Genomic DNA, 7,387 nt, shown 5'->3' on the forward strand with positions numbered 1-7,387 from the left:
CTTCTTTTTGACCTATATCCTAGGATTATTTGTGAAGCAAGCCTTAGTGGTTGTAGCCACCAAATCCTGTTCTAATCCTTTACCTATAGAATTCTTATGAAGTAAGCCTTAATGGTTGTAGCCACCAAGTCCTGTTCGAATCCCTTACTAATAAATCTATAATAGATATATATATATATATATATATATATGAGAAAAAGACAGAAATAGCACTAAATCAAGTTTTTGTTCTCAAACTAGCACTCAAGGTCAAAAATCACAAAAATAACACTTAATGTTTTATCAAAAGTCACAAACTTAGGGTTTAGAGTTAAAGGGGTTTAGGGTTTAGGGTTTAGGGTTTAGTGTTTAGAGTTTAGGGTTTATAGATTAGGGTTTAGGGTTTAGGGTTTAGGGTTTAGGGTTTAGAATTTAGGGTTTAGGGTTTAGGGTTTAGAGTTTAGAGTTTAGGGTTTAGGGTTTAGGGTTTAGAGTTGAGAAATGAGGTTTTGGGGATAAGATTTCAAATTTTGAAAAATAAAAAAATTAAAATTTTGAAAGGATAAACTTAGAAAGGTGCTATTTTGGTCATTTTAGTTTTGGAGTGCTATTTTTGTGATATAAACTTAGAAAAGTGCTATTTTGGAGATTTGCCATATATATATAGTAATAAAATATATATATATATATATATATATATTTTTATATATATTTTTTGAAAATAGAGGGAGAGAGGGTGATAAATCTATATACACAAGGCTTTACCTTTCAGACTTGTTTTAAGAATCCGATCCCATGTATACCAAGCCCCAAAACAAGCAGTTGTGTCAAGTTTAGTGTTGGAGGTCAGGTTTGGTTCCATCAAACAATCTCAGCAAGTGTAACATAGTTGATAGGTTGATCCACTTTAGTATCTTTAGTACTATCTTCAATCAGTAAGTCTAGAATGGTGCTAAAAAGTGGTTGGATAACAACCAAAAATCTAATAAGTTCATTATCCCCTTCTTGACTCAATAAAAACTTTATGTTTGAAAATATTTTTAAAATTCATGAATAAACTAATATCAGTAAACCTCCCCCCAGACTTAAACTACACTGTCCCAAGTGTAAACTCAGTTGGAGTTATGGTGATAATTAAATCATAAGTACGTAATGTAACAAGTTAGAACGATATATCAGATCGGAATGTATGTCGACCGATGTAAGGATGTTGATATCGGTCGCAGCAGGTGATGCTATGTCGATCGATGTCGACAGTGTCTCATCGATCGATACTCACGGCAACCGTCTACTCGGATCTTTTTTTATGATCTGTAATAAATAAAAACCATTATCAATACTAGATAAATAAAAACCAATTAAATATTATCTTATAGAGGGTTGCCTCCCACTCAGTGCTTTGTTATAGTCATTTAGCTTGACTTTGGAGGTGATTGGGCTAGTAATGTTGAAAGCTGGCACTTGTTGGGAAACTAGTCTCCATCTCTTCTCTGCGCTTGTTGAACCATGTACCAGTGAAGTTTCGCATTGCTTCATCTCCTCTGCGCTATTTTTCCTTCATTGTTGCAGTTGTATTTACCATCTTCTGTAATCTATCTGCAAGACTCTCAAGGTTGAACTGATGTCTTCAGAGTGTGGCGTAAATGTCAGCTGAGATCTCGTCTCCCTAGTTGTGTGTATCAGACATGTTTTATGTCAACTTCGGTACTATCATCTGCGCCAATTGTCCTTCATTATTGTAGTTGCATCGTCTATCTTCTACAATCTATCTCCAATACTCTCAAGATTGAACTGATGTCTCATAACTGTGGCGTATGTGTCAGCTGAGATCTCCTCTTCACGGTTGTGTGCATTAGACATATCTGATGTCACCTTATGTACTAGCTTCCCTCGGTTTGTAGCGTCGTCGACCGATGTCTGTCGGTGAATGTCGGTCGATTTGTTGTTGCGTCTGTCGATTGATGCTGATGCTTCTGGTCGACGGGAAATGTAACTCTGAATCTCCACTAATTCCCCTTGAATAGCTTCAAGCTTGGAAGTCAAAGCACTAATGCTAAGATCCATTTGGAAATATATGTCATCACATCTCCTATCAAGCCTCTCTTCTGTAGTTTCCAGAGCTCTGTAGATCCCTTATACCAACTAATCTATCTCTCCCCTGGTGTGAAAATCTGGTTGAGACTTCATCGTATGTGAGTGTGGTGGGTTGTTGTCGACCGTTGCTGGAAAGCGGTTATCGATCGATGCGTGTAAGCGACTATCGATCGATTACTATCGATGTCTGTCGATCGATGTAGAGTGAGATACGTCGTTCGTACGCTGAATTCTGGCTATGTCTTGCCTCATCTATTCCATGCAAGTAGTTAGCCAACTGATAATATCATTAAATGGATAGTAGACTCCATCAAGCTTCATCTGGAAGTCTTCTTTGTTCTTCTCTTGTTTGATACCACTCAAATTACCCTGAGGAGTGATTTATACTCTCTTAAATAAGAGGTCGAGTTGTAGTACTTATGGATCGAATTTACAGGGAGCTAGGGAACCTAAGAAATCTAATATGATTTGTTAAGTAGGATGTTTTAATGGTTTAAATGTAAATTGCAGTTTTTATCAAGCAAGTGTTTGCTCAATTGATTGGTTGAGGTTTTGGTGCTTAAAAGGAAATAGTTAGACTTAGAGTTTTTATTTAGAAAAATTGAGATTATAACCCTGCAGATGCCTAATAAGTTGCATGCATGATAATGTAAAGCTCAACTACTTAGTCAACAAGTCTATCAGCTTTCGCATGTTTGGACTTATTGTATGTCGATCAATTAGAAAGTGTCGATCGATGATCCTATAGGGATATCGATCGATTCACCTTTCGCTCCGTCGATCGATTATTCAATAATGATATCGATCGACGCGCTTCTAGTTAAGCTTTATGCGGGGGTTGAATGATAGCTTATTAAGCTCACTAGATCAGCTCTCGCCTTCCTCATAGCAAGAAACTTAGCTCAGTTAGAATGTTTTCAGGATGAGAATGAAGCTCTCGCTTTTATCTATCAATCCTAGGGCAAGTTCTAGGTAGCTAATCTAGAGACATGCTTTAATGAACAATCTTAATGACAATTACCACAGCTCAGCAATCTATAGTTGAGGATAATCCCTCCTAACCTATTTAAACCCTAAAATCTAAAAATGGAACTACTCAGACTTGGCTAAGCAATTCATAACAACAATTAGGTTAAAACTCGTCAGGGGTAATTATAACTTTGGATCTTCTCTCCAATCTATCAAAATCCTAGAAAACCTTGCTGTGAAAATAATAAAACAAGAAAGCACACTTTGCCTCTAACATGTATATAATTAGGTTAAAACTCGTCAGGGGTAATTATAACTTTGGATCTTCTCTCCAATCTATCAAAATCCTAGAAAACCTTGCTGTGAAAATAATAAAACAAGAAAGCACACTTTGCCTCTAACATGTATATAATTAGGTTAAAACTCGTCAGGGGTAATTATAACTTTGGATCTTCTCTCCAATCTATCAAAATCCTAGAAAACCTTGCTGTGAAAATAATAAAACAAGAAAGCACACTTTGCCTCTAACATGTATATAATTAGGTTAAAACTCGTCAGGGGTAATCTTGTAAATTGGTGAAGACTTGAGCTTCAAGTCGGCTGTGACCAAACAGGCTTTCTACGCGCTTCGCTGTCGATCGATGTCCAGATATGAACATCGATCGATTATTCCTCTTCATTATCGACCGATGGTCGAGCTCGATGGTCATCTCAGGTGCTTGCTCCAAATATTTCCAAAATGCTCTAAAATCATCACTTATCTCCAAATCACTCATGATCCTATAAATATATCACAGTATGCTAGGACTTTCAAACAAGTTTCTGGACCTGCAGGTAAACATTAGTTCCTATCCTCTTTCTCTACTAATTTTCTCTTAGTCAAAATCTGCTTATATTAGCAAGATCATTGACCAAGATTGGACAGGCTTCCATGAATCAAGCCTTAATGGTGGTTGCCACCAAGTCCTGTTCACTTTTTTTTGACCTATATATCCTAGGATTATTTGTGAAGCAAGTCTTAATGGTTGTAGCCGCCAAGTCCTGTTCTAATCCTTTACTTATAGAATTCTTATGAAGCAAGCCTTAATGGTTGTAGCCACCAAGTCATGTTCGAATTCTTTCCTAATAAATCTCTAATAGATATATATATATATATATATATATAATAGATTTTTTTATTTTATTTTTACTTTTTATTTTATTTTTTATCTATAATTCGAAAATAGAGAGAGAAATGGTGATTAATCTATTTACACAAGGCTTTACTTTCTAAACTTTTTTGAAGAATCCAATCCCATGCATACCAAGCCCCAAGACAAGTAGTTGTGTCAAGTTTAGTGTTGGAGGTCAGCTTTGGTTCCTTCAAACAATCTCTGCAAGTGTGAATAATTGACAGGTTGATCCACTTTAGTATCTTTAGTACTATCTGCAATCAGTAAGTCTAGAATGGTGCTAAAGAGTGGTTAGATAACAAGTAAAAATCTATAAGTTCATTATCCCCTTCTTGACTTAAAAAAACTTTTTAAAAAACGTTTTAATAAAACTCATAAATAAATTATTATCACTAAACCTCCTCCCTGACTTAAACTACACTGTCCCCAGTGTAAATTCAGTACGAGTTATGGTGATAACAAAATCATAAGGACTCAATGTAACAAGTTAGAATGATATACCAGACCGGAATGGATGTCGACCGATGTAAGGATGTTGATATCGGTGGCGGCAGGTTAGGTAATGTTGATCGATGTCGACAGCTTCTCGTCGGTCGATACTCACGACAATCATCTACTCGGATCTCTTTTTGTTTTTTTATGACCTGCAATAATTAAAAACTAACATAAATAGTATATCAATAAGAAGTAAATAAAAAGTACCTAATAGTGGGTTGCCTCCCACTTAGCGCTTTGTTATAGTCATTTAACTTGACTTGGGAGGTGATTGGGCTAGTAGTGTTGAAAGCTGGAACTTGTTGGAAAACAAGTGTCCATCTCTTCTCTGCGCTTGTTGAACCATGTACCAGTGAAGTCTCTCATTGCTTCATCCCTTTTGCGCCAATTTTCCTTCATTGTTGCAGTTGTGTTTTCTATTCTCTGCAATCTATTTTCAAGACTGTCAAGGTTGAACTGATGTCTTGTAAGTGTGGCGTAAGTGTCAGCTGAGATCTCCTCTCCATGGTGCTGTGTGCCAAAAATGTCTGATGTCACCTTTGGTACTAGCCGGCATCGGGTTTTAGTGTCGTCGACCAATGTTTGTAGTCCAATGTCGGTCGATATGTTGTTGCGTCCGTCGATCGATGCGGATGCTTCTGGTCGGCAGGCAATGTAATTCTGAATCACCACCAATTCGCCTTGCATAGCTTCAATCGTGGAAGTCAAAGCACTTATGCTAAGATCCATTGGGAAATAGATGTCATCACATCTCCTATCAAGCCTTTCTTTTGTAGTGTCCAGAGCTCTATAGATCTCTTATACCAACTGATCTATCTCTTCCCTGGTGTGAAAGTTTTGTGGAGACTTCATCGGATGTGAGTGTGGTGGTCTGTTGTCGACCGATGCTGGTAAGCGTTGACGATCGATGTTGGTAAGCGACTATCGATCGATGCATGTTGTCTTCTGTCGATCGATTTATGGCGAGAACAGTCGGTCGCTTGCTGAATTCTGGCTATGTCTTGTCTCATCTCTTCCATGCATGTAGTTAACCATTCGATGCTATCATTCAGTGGATGGTAGACACCATCAAGCTTCATCTGGAAATCACCGTCATACTTCTCTTGGGCTCCTTAGACTCCATAGAACATCTCATTTATCTCGTCCTTGGTGTAGATCTCTGGTACCAGCTTGGTCCGTGTGAATAAGTTAGCATGTTCAGGAAAACATATGTAGCTTGGCTCATCTCTCAAAACTCTTTCCAGAAGTCTTCTGATGTCTCTGTTGTAAACACGAATGGTGTATCCCTCTAGATCTCTGGCGTATCCAAGTTCATCTCTGTTGACGCCATACTTATTTTTCTCCTCCCAGTAGAATTTCCTGGTACCGTGGGAATCAAAGGCACTTCTGCTGAATTCTGGACGTTTGTCGACCGATGTTGGGATGTCAATGTCGATCGATGGTCGAGTGGGATGGCGAGACCTTAGTTTGAAGCTTTTGTCTATGCCACCAGCTGCGTTATAGAACTCTTTTGTATCCTTTTGTTGGTATTCTGGAATTTTGCGTTGATGTACGAACAAATTTTCTGCTCCATTGGCTGTCTGAATGATGTCTGCAATATCTTTTCGAGATACATTCAGTATACGTCCATATATTGCTCTTGCGTGGCCATCTGGGTCCCTGAAAATACCAAATTCATCTGGAGTTAGATACTCGTTATCAAATTTATCTTTTTCGCTTACAGTGGTTTTTGGTTTAGAGCGGATGTCGATCGATGTTGTATGAGAAAGCTCGATCGATGTTGAAGGATATATGTCGATCGATTGACGGCGTGCTCTGTCGATCGGATGGCTGTATCGTGTTCTTCCCCAAGTAGTTTCTGATCGATGTTGATCTGTTTCATCGCATCTTTGCATGTTGAGAAGTTCCTCATATGTGAAACCTTCATGTAGTTCATCTGCTCCTGGCTCATATATTGTTGTTTCTACTGCATAGCTTTCATGATGGTGATCATCTGCCCAACTGCCAATCGAGTAGTCTCCCTCTCGCAGTCGGTTGACTTCTCTGTCGATCGATGAGTAGTTGGCAATGTCGGTCGTTGCTCGTTTCTGGTTTCTCTGATGAGGTTGAGTATCGATCGATGGTGAGCCTGTTATGTTGATCGATGGTGCATTCGTTTTCCAAGAGGAATGATGTAGAAGTGTATCTTCCTCATCAAGGATGGCTTTTTATTCAGTAGCTCGTTCATCCTCATAGTCTTCATTATACTCTTCTGTGTGCATGTTTTGTCTGGTGTATGCGGCAATAGTGGGGTTGTAGTAGTCGTTCTCCCAATCATCTGGAAGACTATCGACCGATTTGTCCTGGGGATTGTCGGTCGATTTCTGATTGCCACTGTCGATCGATGTTGCAGTGTGAGTTTCGATCGACGCTGAGTGTTTTGTCTCGAATTCCACTCCACAGTGGCAAGCTGCAATGATTTCTGGATCATTGATTCTTCTGGAGGACATATGTGGCTTCTTGACTAGAATGGGGTCGTAGTGGGTTTGAGGATCTATGAGCGTCAAGCACAACTGATTTGATTTCAGGTTGCACACTGCTCCTACTGTTGACAAGAAGGCTCTCCCAAGAAGTAGAGAAGTGTTTCAGTTTAGCTTGATGTCCAGGAAATGGAAATCAACTGGAACTAGGGCATTACC

The sequence above is a fragment of the Brassica oleracea genome, chromosome C7 (assembly GCF_000695525.1).
Source record: "Brassica oleracea var. oleracea cultivar TO1000 chromosome C7, BOL, whole genome shotgun sequence".
In the NCBI taxonomy this organism is placed as follows: domain Eukaryota; kingdom Viridiplantae; phylum Streptophyta; class Magnoliopsida; order Brassicales; family Brassicaceae; genus Brassica; species Brassica oleracea.